This window comes from Stegostoma tigrinum, chromosome 3 (assembly GCF_030684315.1).
Source record: "Stegostoma tigrinum isolate sSteTig4 chromosome 3, sSteTig4.hap1, whole genome shotgun sequence".
NCBI classification, from domain to species: Eukaryota; Metazoa; Chordata; class Chondrichthyes; order Orectolobiformes; family Stegostomatidae; genus Stegostoma; species Stegostoma tigrinum.
Window position 1 is genome coordinate 134,018,366 of NC_081356.1, and position 21,837 is coordinate 134,040,202.

Below are 21,837 nucleotides of genomic sequence, written 5' to 3' on the forward strand. Positions count from 1 at the left end.
CTGAACATGTGAGTGTCACTGAGAGGTTGAGGGTGTCTGAGAGATTGATGGTTACTGAGGGATTGATGATGTCTAAGGGATTGAGGGTCACTGAGGGATTGAGTGTCACTGAGGGATTGAGGGTGACTAAGAAGTTGAGAGTATCTGAGGGATTGAGGGTGTCTGAGGGACTTAGGGTCACTGAGGGGTTGAGGGTCACTGAGGGATCAAGGGTTTCTCAGGGATTGATGGTGTCTGAGGGAGTGAGGGCCACTGAGGGATTGAGGGCCCCTGAGGTGCTGAGGGCCTCTCAGGGATTGAGGGTCTTTGAGGGATTCAGGGTCACTGAGGGATTGAGGGTATCTGAGGGATTGATGGTCACTGAGGGATTGATGGTGTCTGAGGGGTTGAGGGCCTGAGAGATTGAATGTCTGAAGAATTGAGCTTTTGAGGGTCAATCTTTCATTGACCCTCAATCCCTCAGATGGGCGCAATCCCTCAGTGACCCTCAATCCCTCAGACAGCCTGAATGGCCCTCAGCGACCCTCAATCCCTCAGTAACCCTCAACCCTTAAGAAACCTCAACCCCCTCAGACACCCTCAAACCCTGAGAGAGCCTCAACCTCTCAGACACCCTCATCCATCAGGCACCCTCAATCCGACACTGACCCTCAATCCCTCAGAGCCCACGATCCCTCAATGACCCTCAATCCCTCAGTGACCCTCAATGACCCTGAATCCCTCAGAGACCGTCAATCTGTCAGTGACCCTCAATCCCACAGAGACCCTCAATCCTTCAGAGGCCCTCAACCCCTCACATGCCCTCAATCCCTCAGACATCCTCAATCTCTCAGTAATGCTCAATTCCTCAGTAATACTCAATTCCTCAGTGACGCTTAAAGCCTCAATCCTTCAGACATTCAGTCTGTCAGGCCCTCAACCCTGGAGACATTAAATCCCTCAGACCCTCAATCCCTCAACTTCTCAGACATTCAATCTCTCAGGCTCTCAATCCCTCAGACACCCTCAATCCCTCAGTGACACTCAATCCCGCAGTGACCCTCAATCCCTCAGACACAGAACAATATAGCGCAGAACAGGCCCTTCAGCCCTCGATGTTGTGCCGAACTGTGAGCTAATCTAAGCCCCTCCCCTTACACTATCCCATCATTATCCATATGCTTATCCAAGGACTGTTTAAATGCCCCTCATGTGGCTGAGTTAACTACATTGGCAGGCAGGGCGTTCCACGCCCTTACCACTCTCTGAGTAAAGAACCTGGTCTGACATCTGTCTTAAATCTATCACCCCTCAATTTGTAGCTATGCCCCCTCGTACAAGCTGAAGTCATCATCCTTGGAAAAAGACTCTCACTGTCCACCCTATCTAATCCTCTGATCATATTGTATGTCTCTATTAAATCCCCTCTTAGCCTCCTTCTCTCCAATGAGAACAGACCCAAGTCCCTCAGCCTTTCTTCATAGGGCCTGCGCTCCAGACCAGGCAACATCCTGGTAAATCTCCTCTGCACATTTTCCAATGTTTCCACATCTTTCCTGTAATGGGGCGACCAGAACTGCACGCAATATTCCAAATGAGGCCGCACTAGCATTTTGTATAATTGCATCATGACATCACGGCTCCAAACTCAATCCCTCTACCAATAAAACCTAACACACCGTAAGCCTTCCTAACAGCACAATCAACCTGGTGGCGACTTTCAGGGATCTGTGTACATGGACACCAAGATCCCTCTGCACATCTACATTACCAAGAATCTTTCCATTGACCCGGTATTCTGCTTTCCTATTATTGCTCCCAAAGTGAATCACCTCGCATTTATCCGTATTAAACTCCATTTGCCACCTTTTGGCCCAATTCTGCAGTTTATCCAAGTCTCCCTGCAACCTGCAACATTCTTCCACACTGTCCACCACTCCTTCGACTTTAGTATCATCCGCAAACTTACTAACCCATCCACCAATGCCTGCATCTAAGCCATTTATAAAAATGACAAACAGCAGTGGTCCCAAAACAGATCTTTGAGGCGCACCACTAGTGACCGGACTCCAGGGTGAATATTTGCCATCAACCACCACTCGTTGCTTTCTTACAGAAAGCCAGTTTCTAATCCAAACTGCTAAATCTCCCTCAATCCCATGCATCTGTATTTTCTCCAATAGCCTACCATGTGGAACATTATCAAAGGCTTTACTGAAGTCCATGTACACCACGTCAACTGCCCTACCCTCATCCACATGCTTGGTCACCTTCTCAAAAAACTCAATGAAGTTTGTGAGACATGACCTGCCCTGGACGAATCCATGCTGACTATCTCCAATCAAATTGTTGCTTGCGAGATGATTATAAATCCTATCTCTTATAATCCTTTCCAAAATTTTTCCTACAACAGACATAAGGCTCACAGGTCTATAATTACCTGGGTCATCCCTACTGCCCTCCTTGAACAAGGGCACAACATTTGCAATCCTCCAGTCCTCTGGTACTAAAACTGTAGACAATGAGGACTCAAAGATCAAGGCCAAAGGCTCCGCCACCTCCTCCCAAGCTTCCCAGACAATCCTCGGAAAAATCCCATCTGGCCCAGGGGATTTATCTACCTTCACACCTTCTAGAATTGATAACACCTCCTCCTTACTAACCTTAATCCTTCCAATTCTAGTAGCCCGTAACTCAGTCATCTCATCTACAATATTCTCCTGTTCCTCAGTGAAAACAGATGAGAAATAATCATTTAGCACCTCTCCAATCTCCACAGCGTCCACACCCAACTTCCCACTTCTGTGGGAATCCCTCAATCACCATCAATCCCTCATACGCCCTCAATCCCTCAGTGACACTCAATCCCCCAGCAACCCTCAATCCCTGAGTGCCCCTCCACCCTCAGCGACCCTCAACCCCTCAGACATCCTCAACTCCTAAGTGACCCCCAACACCTCAGAGACCCTCAACTCCTCAGTGACTCTCAATCCCTCAGTGACCCTCAATTCTTCACTGGCCATCAATCCTTCAGAGATCTTCAATCTGTCAGTGACCCTCAATCCCTCAGAGGCCCACAATCCATCAGTGACCCCCAACACGTCAGTGGCCCTCAATCCCTCAGAGACCCCCAACACCTCAGTGACCCTCAATCCGTCAGAGACCCTCAATCCCTTAGACACTCTCAATCCCTCAAATGCCCTCAATCCTCAGTGACACTCAATCCTTCAGCGGCCCCCAACCCCCAAGACACCGCCATTCCTGAAGACACCTCAACCCCTCAGTGAGGTACCTGTGAGACTGTGGGTCACCTCAGCCCTTTGAAAATCCTCCTGGCGCGCGGCTCTCTCACGGTCTGTCCGTGTCCGTGTCGCGGGGTGGGGGGGGCTCGGCGGATCCTGAGCGTTTGCGCGCGGCGCGCTCTCAGGGCGCGCGACTCCCAGCCGGCGATCTCCCGCACCCGCCCCCGACCCTGAGCTCGCGACCGCTCCCATTCAGTGCGGCAGTGGCGGCGGCGCGAGTCGCACTGATCCCCTCCCCTAGGCCGGGAACAGAGTGGCGGCCTGGTCTGCTGTTTACTCCGGGACAGGCGGGCGGCCGGCCCACTCTTCATGGGGAAAGCGGCTGCCAGGCACCTGGAATGTGAGTGAGAGCCAAACAATTCGTGTTTTATTTCCCAAATCCCCTTTTTCGAAACTGTGTATAAAAACCACCAACGTTTCGACAAGTTTTATTCTTCCAACAAAGTGAACTGTCCTGTTGGATTTGAGGGCGGAGTTTTTACGGAGTCATAGATTATGAACGAGAAACTGTTTCGTATGCGGCTCTGATCTCGTAATTTATTTACGGGGAACTTTATGTGTGAGCTGGAGTGTGGAATATTAGCATGTAAGTCACCAGAGTTATTTGGAAGAGTGTTTTAACAGTTTAAATGTACTGAAGTTTTTTTTCGTACTGAGATTGATGAGAGTTGCACTGATGCCCAAAATTACAAGATGTGTTGGTTATAGTCATGGTGAGTAATAGTAGGGTGTGATTGGAATAACTTCTGACCTGTTGGGATCCTCCTGTTAAGTTGAGAATTTACCTCTTTTACATCCACTGTTATCACATCAATGCGGTACCAAGTATTCTGGTTGGATTTGTGTTTAATCACTTACTTATCTGATCAGTGGTTTCCTGATTAAGGTAGGGTTATCGCCATGATTTGCTGTTGTAAAAATTTGATGAAAGGCTTGTCTTGATCAATCAAGTCTCCTCCCTAGCTAAATGTACAGTGTAGGGAAAACAATGTTGCTGGTAAAGCTTCAAACGTCTGGCAGTATCCGTGAAGGAAAAAAAGTTAACGTTTTGGGTCCGGTAACCCTTCCTCAGAAGCTGAGCTTTTCCAGCAACTTTGTGTTTGTTCGTGATTTACAGCATCTGCAGTTCTTTCGGTTTTTATTTTGTACAGCGTAAATTTTTTTTAGGAGGATTTGGACAGGCTCAGTAATTGGACAAGAACACTGTATTTGGAGAATGTGAGGTCATCCACTTTGGTAGGGTAAGCAGATGTACAAACGATTAAATGGCAAGAGGTTTGGAAAATTTAGAGTACAAAAGGTCCTAGTCACCTTGTTGATAGGTTGCTGAAGACCAATATGTAGGTGCAGCAAGTGGTTATGATGAACACAGGCCAAGCACCACCTCTGATGCTGCTTGGCCTGCTGTCTTCATCGAGCTGTACACCTTGTCATCTCAGATTCCCCAGCATTGCCAGTTCCTACTGTCTCTGGAGCAGAATTATGACATTGGTTACTGCTGGCATGATTCTCACTTCAATTCTCATATCTTCTCCCTATAATCTTTGATCCCCATACTAATCAAGAAACAATCTATCTTTGTCATAAATGCTCTCAATAACTATGGATTAAATTTCACCTGCCATTTCTCTGCCCAAGTCTCCAGCCTATTGAAAACCTGATGTACTACAAACAAAAGGAATCCCAGCACTGATACCTTATGATGCTTCTGGTCACATCTCCAGTCACAAAATCACCCTTCCGTCGGTCGGTGCTGTCTGTCGTCTTTGACTAAGCCAGTTCTGTATCCATCTTACCAGTTCACTGTGGAACCCATGTGACTTCACCACCTCTATCAGCCTGCCGTGAGGGACTTTGGCAAAGGCTTGCTGAGGCCCATGTAGATAACCATCTACCACCCTCGTCAATAATCTTTGTCACTTCCTCAAAAAATTCAATTGAGTTTGTGAGACAAAACCTTCCCCACACAAAACCATGCTACCTACTGCTAATAAGTCAATATTTTTCCAAATCCTCGTAAATCCTGTCCCTAAGAATCTTCTCCAATAATTGCCTGACCACTGACTCAAGGCTCATTGGTCTCTAATTTCCTGGATTATTCTTGTTGCCCTTGTTAAACGAGTAGCAACATTGGCTACTCTTGAGTCCTCCAGGACCTGACCTTTAACTGAAGAGGATACAAAGATTTTGTACCAGGCCCCAGCAATTTCTTCTGTTGTCTCTCTCAGTATTCTGGGATTGATCTTGGGGACTTGTGTACCTTTATACTTGTCAAAACACCCAATATCACCACTTTTTATGTGTAGATATGCCCTGGAACATCATAAAATCTCTCCCAAAACTTACCGTCCACCATGTCGTTCTCCTTTTATGAATACAAAGTAGTCAATAAAGACCTCATTAACTTCCTCTGGTTCCAGTGATGCCCACGTCCCATAAATTAATTTTTTAAAACATTAGTGATCATGATGGCCTGTCAAAAGGGGAAACGGTTAGATTGTTTCATTGGAGACGGTCACTGTCTGGCAATTAAGTGGCAGCTAATGTTCAAGCCACACATCAGCACAAGTCTGAATGTTGTATCAGAGATAATGGGAACTGCAGATGCTGGAGAATCCAAGATAATAAAATGTGAGGCTGGATGAACACAGCAGGCCAAGCAGCATCTCAGGAGCACAAAAGCTGACGTTTCGGGCCTAGACCCTTCATCAGAGAAGGGGATGGGGTGAGGGTTCTGGAATAAATAGGGAGAGAGGGGGAGGCAGACCGAAGATGGAGAGCCCTGAGGTTGGTCCGGAAGGAGGATGGTAACTTCTTCAGGTTAGGCATCCCTGGAAGAGGCTTCACAGTGAGGTTAAAATTGTATCAGAGATGATGGGAACTGCAGATGCTGCAGAATCCAAGATAATAAAATGTGAGGCTGGATGAACACAGCAGGCCAAGCCTCCTCCCTCCGGACCAACCTCAGGGCTCTCCATCTTCGGTCCGCCTCCCCCTCTCTTCCTATTTATTCCAGAACCCTCACCCCATCCCCCTCTCTGATGAAGGGTCTAGGCCCGAAACATCAGCTTTTGTGCTCCTGAGATGCTGCTTGGCCTGCTGTGTTCATCCAGCCTCACATTTTATTATCTCGGATTCTCCAGCATCTGCAGTTCCCATTATCTCTGATACAATTTTAACCTCACTGCGAAGCCTCTTCCAAGGATGCCTAACCTGAAGAAGTTACTCTCCTCCCTCCGGACCAACCTCAGGGCTCTCCATCTTCGGTCCGCCTCCCCCCCCTCCCTATTTATTCCAGAACCGTCACCCCATCCCCCTCTCTGATGCAGCCGAAACGTCAGCCTTTGTGCTGTTGAGATGCTGCTTGGCCTGCTGTGTTCATCCAGCCTCACATTTTATTATCTTCAAGTCTGAATGTTGTTTGGGTTTTATATAGTAGTGTCCACATCCTAATTATGACCACAAGCCAACAGGTGGAAACACTTCCTCTCTGTCTATCATGTCACAACTCTGCATAAGGTTAAAAATCTGTAATTCTCCTCATTCTGAAAAAGCTTGCAATAAAGATTTTCAACTTTTAAAATATATTGATTTGACATGGAACATTTAATACTGAGGAGTGATCAACTCTGGTTGTAATTGGCAAATCTCTTGCAGTTGTGCCAGAGTTTTTGCTCTGTATTCCTAGTTAAAAGTTCTCAGTAGAGGGTCCAAGTCTGAAAATTGCCTCCAGCAAAGTCCACGTACCTGATGAGATAAGTCTGAGTGTAGCCACTTGTGTAATGCAGGAAACATAGCAGCTTAATTGCACATGGAAAGGCCCTGTAGTTAGAGTGTGATGACTTGGTGGTGTTGGGCATTGCTGTTCTTAATCTAGAGTGATTGATTTGGGCAGTATGGTGGCTCAATGGTTAGCACTGCTGCCTTAAAGCGCTAAGGACCCGGGTTTTATTTCACTCTTGGGTAGTTGCCTGTATTGAGTTTGCACATTCTCCCCATGTCTGCCTGGGTTTCTCCTAGGAACTCCAGTTTTGTCCCACTGCCCCAAGATGCATAGGGTAAGTGGATTGGCCATGCTAAATTTCCCATTGTGTCCAGGGATGTGTAGGTTAAGTGGATTTCCATGGGAAAAGCAGGGTTTCAGGGATAGGGTAGGGTTTGGGTCTTGGGATGCTCTTCGGAGGGCTGGTGTGGACTCGATGAGTTAAATGGCCTGTCTCCACACTGTAGGGATTCTGTGATTTATTCTATGATCCTATGATTGAATCCCAGTACCTCAGCATAGATTACTGAAAAAGTTCTTTTGAAACTTACAACATAACAGCATTGTAAATCTTTTGAATATTTTGTGTTACTTTCATTTTGAGGATCCATTTTGCCTTGGTGTATTGTTTGGCTGTGTACCATGGAACTGTCACAGCACTTAAGGTTTGAATCAGTGTTTCTGTTATCTTGCATATATCTGGAGAAGTTCTCACTCTACAGTCTTGGGATTGAGATTTAGAATTGATTCACCAATGCAACAATGGTGCATGAAGCAATTTTAAAGACCACTGGGCCCATGTAACTCTCAAGTCAAGATTCTGACACCAGCTTTTCCAGGGTTGGGTTTCTGTGGTTTGAGGGAGGACTGCAGTTTTTCACAAGGAAGAAGATATCGGCAGGGTTGAAAAATAATTTTTGTGATAGTTAAAGCTTTTAACCATGACAAATAATGTGAAAAGAAATGAAATATGTTCTTTTGGGACGTAGATATTTAAAAATTGCTAAACAAGACAAAAAGTCAATGTTTGCCTTGTTTTCACCAGGACCAAGATACCTCAAACTTGAGAAGAGAAACATTGATTTGTACAGCATCAGAAGATGGTTTTGATTGGTGAGGTCGACTGCCTGCCAGGTCTGAAAACTAAGACTGAATCTCAATGCCAGCTATGACTTTAATCAGTGAGCACCTTCTTATCATGCTGTATCAAATTGGTGTCCCCTTTCTGAAGTTTGTTGCTTGTGTCCTGATCCTGGTTAATGCAAGATAAAAGCTTTGACTTTTTGCCAAAAGTCAAATTTAGCAATTTTAACTCCTTCCCTTTTTAAATAAAAATGTTATATTGGCAGTTTTCTAATTTTCTGGGACTTTTTGAGAAGCTAAGGATTCTTGAAAAATTACTATCAGTGTATCCACTAATGCTGTCGCTCCTTCTTTTAAAATCTAAGGATGTATCCCATTAGGGCCAGGAGACAAGCCAGTCTTTAGCCTCATTGCTTTTGGTAGCACTTTTTTCTCTGGTGATAGTTCTTGTATTTATTTCCTCTCCCTATGCCTGTGGGATATTTGATTTTTGATACTTTTAGTTCTTTTAGCGTAAAGACTGATGCAGATCATTTATTCAACTCCTGCCATTTTCTGGTTCCTTAATACTTCCCCAGTCTCTGTTTCTAAGTGGTCTATGTTCGCTTTGGCATTTCTCTTGCTTCTTATCTATTTTAAGAAGTTCTTTATATTGCATGAAAATCTGCACTCAAAGTTTATCATCCACCTCTATTATTTTCTTGGTCATCTTTTATTGGCTTTCAAAAGTTTTCCGACTCTCTTAGCTAATCTTTGCCGCACTGTATGATTGTTCAATCTGATACCACCAGTAACTTCCCTGGCTAACAATGGTTGGCTTGTCGCCATCCTAAACCCTTCTTCCTCCATCTTTGCAATGAGCCATGAACTGCTTTATTAAGAGTCCGCCATTGTTCTTCAACCATCTTTTCTGCTCAACTCCTTTCCCAGTCCACTCTAGCCAGCTGTGCCGTTAGTCATTTGTATTTACTGTGATTTAAACATAGCTCAGTAGTTTCTGTTCCAGGTTGCCCCCCCCTCAAACCGAATGCTAAATTCCACCATGCCACGGTCACCGTTTCCTAGGGGATCTTTTACTCTGACATCATTTATGAAACTTGTATCATTGTACATCACCTGATCCAAATTAGCGAGATGCCTGGTTGGATCCACAACATATTGTTTAGAGTTATTCAGCCCACCAGGTCTTTACAGACTTATTTACACTCATCCCACATTCCAGCATTTTAGCTCATAGCCTTAAATGTTACAACATTTCATGTGCTCATCCATATATGTTTGAAAAGTTGAGGTTTCCCATCTCTGTTACCCCCCTGTCCTGAATACATTGTATGAATTCTTCCTCGTGTGCTCCTCTATGATCCCAATCTACATGAAGATTAAGGTCACTCAAGATTGATGTACTGCCTTTGCCCTCGTTACCTCAGTGCTTGAAGACACGAGTCCTTTGAGTGATATATGAAAGAATTTTCTTTTGCATAGGCTGTAGGCATCACTGAGTAGACCGACATGTATTATATAAGTGATAATGGGAACTGCAGATGCTGGAGAATCCAAGATAATAAAGTGTGAAGCTGGATGAACACAGCAGGCCAAGCAGCATCTCAGGAGCACAGAAGCTGATGTTTTGGGCCTAGACCCTTCATCAGAGAGGATGTGTTATATATCCTTAATTACCCTTAAGAAGGTAGTAGTGAGCTGTAACAAAAACAAAGTTGTTGGAAAAACTCAGCAGCTCTGGCAGCATCTGTGAAGGAAAGGAACAGAGTTAATGCTTTGGGTCTGGTGATCTTTTGTTTTGGTAGTGAGCTGTCTCCTTGAACCACTGCTGTTGGTCTATTGTAAAGGCATCCATAGTGCTGTTAAGAAGGGACTGAATTGCATATACTAAAGGAGGGCCACTGGAATTGAAATGTTATCTCTTGTTTGTTTCTCCTCTGCTGCCCCACCTGCTGAATTTCTTTTAGAAAATATTAGTTTTCTCTGTTTTAAATGGACCATATCTGCAATTTTGTCTTTACGTTCACTTGTGTGTGAGATTTGCCAACTATGAGCAAGAATTTCCTGTATCCAGGGTATGAATGATGTAGTTTCAGTAATAAGGGAACTGTAGATGCTGGAGAATCCAAGATAACAAAGTGTGGAGCTGGATGAACACAGCAGGCCAAGCAGCATCTCAGGAGCACAAAAGCTGACGTTTCGGGCCTACACCCTTCATCAGAGAGGTCTCTCTGATGAAGGGTGTAGGCCCGAAACGTCAGCTTTTGTGCTCCTGAGATGCTGCTTGGCCTGCTGTGTTCATCCAGCTCCACACTTTGTTATCTGTGAATGATGTATGCCATTTGTTAGGCTTTCCCATAGCTATTCTCATGGCTGCAGTAGTACAGGAAGGCAACTGACCACCACCTTCTTGAGTATAACTAGTGATGTGCAACAAATGCTGGCTAGCCAGCGATGCCTGTGACCCGCACATAGAATTGGGAAAAACATTTCTGAAATAAATAATTCAAGTTGTTACAGGTGGAACATTGTAACAGTGTTGAGTCCTCTCCAAGATTTTTCAATTATTTACTCACAGTTTGGTAACACTTGAAGCATGTATGCAGATTGAGGTAAAAATCCAGCAATCATTTCTAAAACAATTACACACAAACATGTGATTTAGGAGCAGCAATTGACTATTCAACCCCTCGAACCTGCAGCACTTTTCAATTAGATCATGGCTGATCAGATTGTAATGTCAAATCTGACTTGCTGTCTACCCTGATAAATTTTCACCCCTTGACTTAACAAGAATTAACCTAATCAATGCTTTACAATTACTTAAGGACTCTGTTTCCATCCCGTTTCAGGAAAATAATTTAAAACACTCAGCACCCTCAGAGAAAACATATTGCCTTGCCCCTCTCCTAAATGGGTGACCCCTAATTTTTAAACAGTGACCCCCCCAATTCTTCGTAGTCCTACAAGAGGAAACATCAGCTCCACATCTACCCTGTCAATACCCCTCAGGATTTTATGTTTCAATCAAGTAGTCCTAGTCTTAAACTCCAGCAGGCAAAAGCTTAGCCTGTCTCACCTTTTCTTGTGGGACAAACCCTGCAATTAGATGCAGAATTGCTAGGGGCAGGGTTGAGGAATTGGTTCAGATGGACTGAGTGATCTTTTTCATCCGGTTGTCCTTGTGACTTTGGTGTCAGCTGCTGTTTTTTCTTGAAAATGTTTATTGACAATATTTGTCATGCTGGAGGTGTAATATCTGCTGGAATCTGTATTGTTGCAGATTTTGGTGTGTGATAGTAGTGGTTTGGGCAGGGAAATATCCATGACCTTGCTTGACAAGCGCCATTGAAGTCCTGCCAGCCCCAAAAGCTCAGTTGATAATTGATATTCATTCAATGGATGAATGCTGGCTGGATCAGCATTTATTGCCCATTCCCAATCGCTCAGAGGGCAATTAAGAGTCAGCCACCGATTCATATGGGTCTGGAGTAAAATGTAAGCAAGACCAGATAAGGATAGGAGTATTCTTTCTGTAGAGGAAGAAGGATGTTAATTATCTCCTTCAACCAGATGAGTTTCACAAATAATTTAGAACAGTTTCATGGTTATCATTAAACTCTCAATCCCAGATGTTTTTAAAGTGAATTCAAATTCCACCATCTGCCAAGAATGTGTCCCCAGAATGTTACCTCGATTCCTGGATTAATAGTCTAGCGGTAATGCTACTTGGCCAACACCTCCCACCAATGGTAATGGCATTCAGCCATCATGTTTCCAGGACTGCCATGGATATGGTGACAGAATGTACTGATTTGTTTCCAAAATGTCTTGCTTTTAGGGTACATTAAGGAATAATTCATATTTGACATAACCAGAAAATGCGATAAACTGTTCGTTACAATACAGTCTGTAGCACTCTGAGATGCCTCAGAACACAGTGATACTTTTATATTTGCACATGTGTATTTCATGTATTGGTTATATTTGCACTGTATGTATTTTGTGTTATGCATAGCACAGCTGAAGGTGCTGCAAGTGCTATATTCTACCCTGACTTTGTAGACTGGCACATTCCAAGAGCCAAGACAATGTTTAGGATCACAGAATGGTTGCTGCAAAGGAGGAGGCCTTCGGCTGATCGTGTAATGCTTGTGTCTCTGAAGGAGCAAGTCATCTACTGTCATTCTACTGCTCTTTCTCCATACCTTGTTGTGTCCTTCCTTTTCAAAGAATAATCCAATTCTGCCTGAAATGTTTTGATTGCACCTTAGAATTCAGAATTAGAACCCCTATAGTGTGGAAACAGGCCCTTTGGCCCAACAAGCCTTCACTGATCCTTGGTGCATCCCACTCAGACCCATTCCCCTTTTACCCACCTAATCTACAGACCCCTGAACACTACGGGCAATTTAGCCACTCCACCTAACCTGCACATCTTTGCGTGGATTTCCTCCCATAGGCCAGACACAGGGAGAATGTGGAAACTCCACACAGACAGTCACCCAAGGGTGGAATTGAACCCGGGTCCCTGGCGCTTTGAGGCAGCAGCGCTAACCACTGAGCCATTGTGCTGCCCCAATAAAAAGATTTTCCAAGGCTCAGCACTAATCTGACCAAGAAATAGGCTGCATCCAGATTTGAACTTGGATCACAGTGCTCAGAAACCAGTGTGCTCGCCATTACACCATGGTAACCAGACCAACTTGTGTACCTCCATCAGATTTTCTTCTGTTACTCCTCCTTTTGCAAATTACCTTAAGTCTGTTCTGTCTTGTTCCTGATCCTTCCATGAGTGAGAGCACTTATTCCCTCTGGACCCCTTGTGGTTTTCAGCATCTCTATTGGATTTCCTGTCAGCCTTCTTCAAGGGAAACAGTGCCAACATCTCCAGTCTATCTACATCACTCATCCCTGAAACCATTCTTGTGAATCCAAGCACAGTACTCAGTTGAAGCAGACCAAAGAACATATTTCACAGATTTCATAGTCCTTTATCAGCGTTGATGTTTGTCTTGTGTGCCTTTCGGAGCAGCCCAGAGAGCACACAGCCCCGCGTTAGGGAACAACTTGGCATGAACCTTGACACAGATCACTGCATCGCCTTCAATGCTTACTTTGTAGAGGTGCATTCCAGAAGCAGATGGGTGGAAATCTTATTCCTACTGAAGAAAGATGTCTGTATTGGCCATGTTATAGACTAAATTCCCTGTCTACCAATACAGGTCAATAATGTGGTGTACATGTCAAGAATAATATGAATCAGAGTTGCAGTTATAATGAAGATTTTGAAACAAGTGGTCATCTGCCATAATTCCTAGCCAACTCATCTCCATGCTCTGGGACCGAGATCTCTGCTCCCACTCTCTGTAACTGGATTCTCGAGTTCCTGACCAACAGGCTATGGTCGGTAAGGATAGATGACAACACCTCCACGGTAATCCTCAACACCATCCCCATAATACTGCAGACTCAGACGTCAACTATACTCCTTATACACACACAGCAACACCTTAGTTTCTCAGGCGGCTCATGAAATTTGGCATGTCCGTAATAACACAGACAAATTTTTATAGATGCGCCATAGAAAGCATCCTATCTGGATTCATCACAGCATGGTATGGCAACTGCTGTTTACAAGATTGAAAGAATCTATAGCATTGTGGACACCATCCAGTCCATTATGCTTTGAGTCTATCTGTACATCACATCGCACCAGGAAAACAACGAACATAATCATACTCTCTTCCATTGGGCAGACAGTATAAAAGTCTGTATCCACATATGAGCAGATTCAAGCGCAGTTTCTTCCCTGCTGTTGTCAAACTTTTGAATGGACTGATTTCTTGATGGAACGTATACGAGTGTTAGGTTCATTTTTCAGAGACTCTCACGGACTTGATGCAAGAGCGAGACACTGACCTGGTTACAAAAGCACAACCCTTTATTATTAAGCAAGTACAAGCTGTGGAGGATCGCTGTATGCGACCCGGCACAGAGTGCTGAGTATCTTGAGTGATTCTTCCCAAACAGGGCACAGTGCCTGCTTTTATACCCTTGGTATTGGCCGATACATAAACAAGTACTATATGGATGTGAGTTTGCTCGCTGAGCTGGAAGGTTCATTTTCAGATGTTTCGTCACCAAACTACGTAACATCATCAGTGAGCCTCCGACGAAGCCTTCCAGCTCAGCGAGCAAACTCACATCCAGAACCTCAACCTGAGCTGCAAATCTTCTCAACTCGCTAACAAGTACTATATCTGAGAACAGGAGACAGCTTTGATCGTCACAAAGTGTATGATAACGACAGGATGCAATTTCAAATGGTGCCAACTGCCTGGCTTGATCAAAGGTCACTGACCTGGCCATCTCAGCGGGAACAGGGTTAGGCAGCCGTGTGGGTAGAGCCATAAAGATTACAGAGCCTAATGCCATTTGTTTTTACAAATTTTCACACCCCTATAGATGTTTCACATACAATCCTATTTGGGCAGGAAGTTGAGACAGTGTTCATGTACCCCTGTATGAGGAGAGAAGGAGCATAACAATTCATGGGATGTTAACCCATTAACATCTCACGAGATGCAGTGAACAGTATTGTTTTGCGTGCTATACAGGCAGATTGTGCAACACGAAGTGCTTCAGGGTGGCAGAACAAAATGCAGAATACAGTGTTACAGCTGCAGAGATGGTGTAGCGAGATCGCAATTTAACATTTGAATGTACTTCCCAAATGTTATGTTGATCTCTTGGAAACCCCTTAGCATCTGTAACATTGTATCCAGCATCTGTTCTGTTACCCTGATGCACTCGTATAGTATGATCTGCCTGTAAAGCATATAAGACAACATTTTCACTGTACCTCTGCACACGTGACAGTGAAAAAAAATCAGCTACCCTTTCATGTGTCCAGTAGCTGTTGTCCTGTAGTGAGACCAAAGCAGTCCGAGCACAGAAGGAAGCCATTTGCCCCAAGTGCTGATTGTTTTGAGAGAACAATTCAAAATAAAGCAATTTTGCATTTCACCTTCCTGTACTCATCAGTTTATCTCTGAGAATGCACCCAGACTCTACATGAGAAACTCTGCTTGATAAAACAGTTGCCCTTACGGAATTGCTAATAGGATCAATAGTTGCCACTTCTGGGTGATATTTCTCTGTTTTAGTTAGTGTCTTTTTAATAAGTCTGAAAACTGTTTCCCTCTCTCTTGTAGAAATTGAATTCTTTAAGATCATGAAAAGTGTTTATATGGAAGCTGGAGATGTATTCCACTTGAGTGCCAAAGCTTGATGTTATAAGCTAGTCTGAATTAAATCCAATAAGGAATTCAGGAGAGAAGCTTTTTTACCCAGAGAACAGTTAAAATGTGGAACTTCCTGCCAAGAGCCATTACTCAGGCAAATAAAATTGTGATCAGAGATGATGGGAACTGCAGATGCTGGAGAATCCAAGATAACAAAGTGTGGAGCTGGATGAATACAGCAGGCCAAGCAGCATCTTAGGAGCACAAAAGCTGACGTTTCGGGCCTAGACCCTTCATCAAAGCAAGCCTCCTCCCATTCTACTTCATTTAGAATGGGAGGAGGCTTGTGTGGAGCATGAGCACCAGCATTGATAAACTGTGCTGAATGGACTGTCTGTCATTTTAAAATGATGCTTGCTTCACAGCGTAATCTTTTACTTTTTAAGGGGAAAACTACTGCTATACTGTGACTCCTATATTGTATGTACACTGTGTATCTGGGTCATTATGTTGTACTGACTCTGTCGCTGCAATATTTAAAAATGGATTTTTTTAATACTGCCAATTATGACATATTACAAAGGTTTGCATTTCTTATTCTTTCTCTTATCTTTAGTGATATACACCAGAACTTAAGTGATGACGCTGTAACTAGCTTCTGGGTCAATGTATTAGTAATATGCCCATTGTTTTCTTGCAAAGTGGGATGGTAATGGAGTACATTATTTTGGCATGCATTCAGAACACTGGAGCTTGGCTAACCAGTCATATCCCTTTTTAAAAAAATATACCACATAGCTACTACTTTGTTTAAAAATGCGTTTCTGGGATGACAAAGCAGTATTAATTGTTTCTTCTTGGTAGGCCAAAGACCATTTTAAGAGGACTGGAACGATGATTAAGACAAATCTGGTTAGAGCCATACCTTATGCTTAGGAAGATAGCTATGGTTATTGGAGATCACTCTCAACTCCAGGACATCTCTGCAGGAGTTCCCAAGGTAGTGTCCTAGGCCCAGCCATCTTCAACTGCCTCATGAATGACCTTCCTTCCATTATAAGGTCAGAAGTGGAGATGTGCAATTGATAATTGTAGTCCACGTTCAAATGCAACATGATCTAAATAATATACAGGGTTGAGCTGTCAAGTGGCAAGCAACAATTTGCCACACAAATGCCAGATAAATCCCCGAGCAGTAAGAGACAATCTGACCATTGTCCCTTGACATTCCATGGTGTGATGGTCTCTGAATGCCCCACTATCAATGTCCTGAGGGTTACTATTGAGCAGAGGTTCAACTGGATTCACCACACAAACACTGGCTACAAGAGCAAATTAGAGGCTAGCAGTACTGCAGTCCTCATTCCTTGAAGCCTATTCATCATCTACAAGCAATATGTCAGGAGTATGATGGAAGGCTGCCTTGACACAGGAGAAAACCAGAGCACCCTGAGGAACTGGGTGCCGATGCAGGAAGAATGTGCAAACTCCACATGGACTGTTGCCCGAGGGTGAAGCCAACCAGGGTTCCTAGTGTCATGAGGCAGCAATTCTAAACACTGAGCTGCCACAATATATTGCAGTTAGTTCAGTGTCGCTAGCTCAAAATCCTGAAATTCTCTCCTTAGTGACGTTGTAAATCTACCTATCACGCGTGGACTGCAGTAGTTCAAGAAAGCAACTCACCATCACCTTCTCAAGGGCAAACGGGGTGGGCAACAAATGCTGGCCAGTCAACAATGCCCACATTCTACGAATAAATTTAAAAGAAACATAGGAAATTGTTTGTTTCTGACCTCTGCATCGCCGAGGCCAAACGCCAACTCTCCGACACCACCACCACCTACCGCTCCCTTGATTATGACCCCACCCCCGAGCACCAAACCATCAGCTCCAATACCATCCATGACGTCATCACCTCAGGTGTTCTCCCACCCACAGCCTCCAACCGTATTGTTTCCCAACCCCGCATTGCCCGCTTCTATCACCTTCCCAAAATCCACATACCCGCCTGCCCTGGTCGACCTATTGTCTCCACCTGCCCCTGCCCCACCGAACTCTTCTCCACCTATCATGACTCCGTTTTTTCCCCCTTGGTCCAGGAACTCCCCACCTATGTTGGTGACACCACCCATGCCCTCCACCTCCTCCAGTAGCTCCAATTCCCTGGTCCCCAACCCCTCATTTTCACCATGGATGTCCAGTCCCTATACACCTGCATTCCTCATTCAGATGGCCTCAAGGCCCTCCGCTTCTTCCTGTCCCACAGCCCGACCAGTCCCCCTCCACCGACACCCTCATCCGCCTAGCCGAACGCGTCCTCACCCTCAACAACTTCTCTTTCGACTCCTCCCACTTCCTACAGACAAAGGGGGTGGCCATGGGCACCCGCATGGGCCCAAGCTATGCCTGCCTCTTTGTAGGTTAAGTGGAACAGTCCCTCTTCCACACTGACACTGGCCCCAAACCCCACCACTTCCTCCGTTACATTGATGACTGCATTGGCGCCACCTCTTGCTCCCAAGAGGAGCTCAAACAGTTCACCCACTTCACCAACACCTTCCACCCCAACCTCGAATTCACCTGGGCCATCTCCAACACATCCCTCACCTTCCTGGACCTCTCAGTCTCCATCTCAGGCAATCAGCTAGAAACTGATGTCCATTTCAAGCCCACCGACTCCCACAGCTACCTAGAATACACCTCCTCCCACCCACCCTCCTGCAAAAATTCCATCCCCGATATCCAATTCCTTCACCACCACTGTATCTGCTCCCAGGATGAGGCATTCCACTCCCGCACATCCCAGGTGAGCGCATTCTTCAAGGACTGCAAATTCCCCCCCCCCCCCCCCCCCCAGTGATCGAGAATGCCCTCGACCGTGTCTCCCGCATTTCCCGCAACACATCCCTCACACTCCGCCCCTGCAATAACCGCCCAAAGAGAATCCCCCTTGTTCTCACATACCACCCCACCGACCTCCGGATACAACGCATCATCCTCTGACACTTCCGCCATCTACAATCCAACCCCACCACTCAAGACATTTTTCCATCCCCACCCTTGTCTGCCTTCCGGAGAGACCACTCTCTCTGTGACTCCCTTGTCCGCTCCTTACTCCCCTCCAAGCCCACCACACTTGGCACCTTCCCCTGCAACCGCAGGAAGTGCTACACTTGCCCCCACACCACGTCCCTCACACCTATCCCAGGCCCCAAGATGACTTTCCATATCAAGCAGTTGTTCACCTGCACATCTGCCAATGTGGTATACTGTATCCACTGTACCTGTTGTGACTTCCTCTACTTTGGGGAAACCAAGCGGAAGCGTGGAAGACCGCTTTGCAGAACACCTCCACTCAGTTTGCAATAAACAACTGCACCTCCCAGTCGCGAACCATTTTAACTCCCCCTCCCATTCCTTAGCCGACATGTCCATCCTGGGCCTCCTGCAGTGCCACAATGATGCCATCCGAAGGCTGCAGGAACAGCAACTCATATTCTGCTTGGGAACCCTGCAGCCCAATGGTATCAATGTGGACTTCTCCAGCTTCAAAATCTCCCCTCCCCTCCCCACTGCATCTCACAACCAGCCCAGCTTATCCCCTCCCGCTACTGCATCCCAAAAGCAGCCCAGCTCGTCCCTGCCTCCCTAACCTGCTCTTCCTCTCACCTATCCCCTCATCCCACGTCAAGCCGCACCTCCATTTCCCACCTACTAACCTCATCCCGCCTCCTTCACCTCGTCTGTCTTCCCTGGACTGACCTATCCCCTCCCTACCTCCCCACCTATACTCTCCTCTCCACCTCTCTTCTCCTCTATCCATCTTCGGTCTGCCTCTCCCTATTTATTTCAGAACTCTCGCCCCATCCCCCTCTCTGATGAAGGGTCTAGGCAGGAAACGTCAGCTTTTGTGCTCCTGAGATGCTGCTTGGCCTGCTGTGTTCATCCAGCTTCACACTTTGTTATCTAGGAAATTGTTTGATGTCTGAAGGGCATCAGAAAACTAGTTCATATTAGATATTTTTCATGGCTCTTTTCTGGAAGTGACAAAGCTGATAGATGAGGGAAGGGCTGCAGATGTCATATACATGGACTTGAGTTAGGCATTTGATAATGTTCCCCATGGTAGGCTGATGGAGAAAGTGAAGTTGCATGGGATACAGGGTGTACTAGCTAGATGGATAGAGAACTGGCTGGGCAACAGGAGACAGAGAGTTTCTCAAAATGGAGAACTGTGACCAGTGATGTTCCACAGAGATCCGTGTTGGGACCACTGGTGTTTGTGATATACATAAATGATCTGGAGGAAGGTGTAGATGGTCTGATTGGCAAGTTTGCAGATGACACTAAGATTGGTGGAGTAGCAGATCATGAAGGTGACTGTCGGAAAATACAGCAGAATATAGATGGATTGGAGAGTTCGGCAGAGAAATAGAACATAGAACATAGAACAGTACAGCACAGAACAGGCCCTTCAGCCTACGATGTTGTGCCGACCATTGATCCTCACGTATGCATCCTCAAATTTCTGTGACCATATGCATGTCCAGCAGTCTCTTAAATGTCCCCAATGACCTTGCTTCCACAACTGCTGCTGGCAATGCATTCCATGCTCTCTCAACTCTCTGTGTAAAGAACCTGCCTCTGACATCCCCTCTATACTTTCCTCCAACCAGCTTAAAACTATGACCCCTCGTGTGAGCTAGAAATGGCAGATAGAGTTCAATCCAGGCAAATACAAGGCGGTGCAGTTTGGAAGGTCCCATTCAAGAGTGAACTGTATGGTAAAGAGAAAAGCCCTGGGGAAAATTGATACACAGAGAGATCTGGGTGTTCAGGTCCATTGTACCCTGAAGGTGGCAAAGCAGGTGGAAAGAGTGGTCAAGAAGGCATATGGCATGTTTTCATTCATCGGACGGGGTATTGAGTACAAGAGTTGGCAGGTCATGTTACAGTTATCTCGGACTTTGTTTCGATCACATTTAGTGTACTGCTGTGATAATGGGAACTGCAGATGCTGGAGAATCCAAGATAATAAAATGTGAGGCTGGATGAACACAGCAGGCCCAGCAGCATCTCAGGAGCACAAAAGCCGACATTTCGGGTCTAGACCCTTCATCAGAGAGGGGGATGGGGTGAGGGTTCTGGAATAAATAGGGAGAGAGGGGGAGGCGGACCGAAGATGGAGAGAAAAGAAAATAGGTGGAGAGGAGAGTATAGGTGGGGAGGTAGGGAGGGGATAGGTCAGTCCAGGGAAGACGGACAGGTCAAGGAGGTGGGATGAGGTTAGTAGGTAGGAAATGGAAGTGCGGCTTGGGGTGGGAGGAAGGGATGGGTGAGAGGAAGAACAGGTTAGGGAGGCAGAAGACAGGCTGGGCTGGTTTTGGGATGCAGTGGGGGGAGGGGATGAGCTGGGCTGGTTTTGGGATGCAGTGGGGGAAGGGGAGATTTTGAAGCTGGTGAAGTCCACGTTGATACCATTGGGCTGCAGGGTTCCCAAGCGGAATAGGAGTTGCTGTTCCTACAACCTTTGGGTGGCATCATTGTGGCACTGCAGGAGGCCCATGATGGACATGTCATCTAAAGAATGGGAGGGGGAGTTGAAATGGTTCGCGACTGGGAGGTGCAGTTGTTTATTGCGAACCGAGCGGAGGTGTTCTGCAAAGCGGTCCCCAAGCCTTCGCTTGGTTTCTCCAATGTAGAGGAAGCCACACCGGGTACATTGGATACAGTGTACCACATTGGCAGATGTGCAGGTGAACCTCTGCTTAATATGGAAAGTCATCTTGGGGCCTGGGATAGGGGTGAGGGAGGAGGCGTGGGGGCAAGTGTAGCATTTCCTGCGGTTTCAGGGGAAGGTGCCGGGTGTGGTGGGGTTGGAGTGCAGTGTGGAGCGAACAAGGGAGTCATGGAGAGAGTTGTCTCTCCGGAAAGCAGACGAGAGTGGGGATGGAAAAATGTCTGGAGTGGTGGGGTTGGATTGTAGATGGCGGTAGTGTCAGAGGATGATGCGTTGTATCCGGCGGTTGGTGGGGTGGTGTGTGAGAACGAGGGGGATCCTCTTTGGGCGGTTGTGGCGGCGGGGGGGTTGTGAGGGATGTGTCGCGGGAAATGCGGGAGACGCGGTCAAGGGCGTTCTCGAGCACTGTGGGGGGAAAGTTGCGGTCCTTGAAGAACTTGGACATCTGGGATGTGCGGAAGTGGAATGCCTCATCGTGGGAGCAGATGCGGCGGAGGCAGAGGAATTGGGTGCGGGAGTGGAATGCCTCATCTTAGTGTTCTGCTTTCAGTTCTGGTTGCCACATTACCAAAAGGATTTGGATGCTTTGGAGAGGGTGCAGAGGAGGTTCACCAGGATGTTGCCTGGCCTGGTGGGCGCTAGCTGTGAAGAGAAGTTGAGTAGATTAGGATTATTTACATTAGAAAGATGGAGGTTGGCGGGGGGCCTGATTGAGGTCTA

At 46.0% G+C, this 21,837-nt stretch overlaps 1 protein-coding gene across 3 annotated transcripts in view; it reads left to right on the forward strand.

Moving 5' to 3' along the window:
* Positions 1–3,562: 3,562 nt before the first annotated feature.
* The window catches only part of lifra (LIF receptor subunit alpha a), a 204,500-nt gene continuing 186,225 nt past the window's right edge, over positions 3,563–21,837 (forward strand). Inside the window, exon 1 of one of the 3 annotated variants that reach the window (XM_059644946.1) lies at positions 3,563–3,621. The gene's annotated coding sequence lies outside the window, so the exon portion shown is untranslated. Of the gene's footprint in view, positions 3,622–3,672; positions 3,868–21,837 lie in introns of those variants that run through there. The other 2 variants (XM_059644947.1, XM_059644949.1) reach the window with 2 other exon arrangements.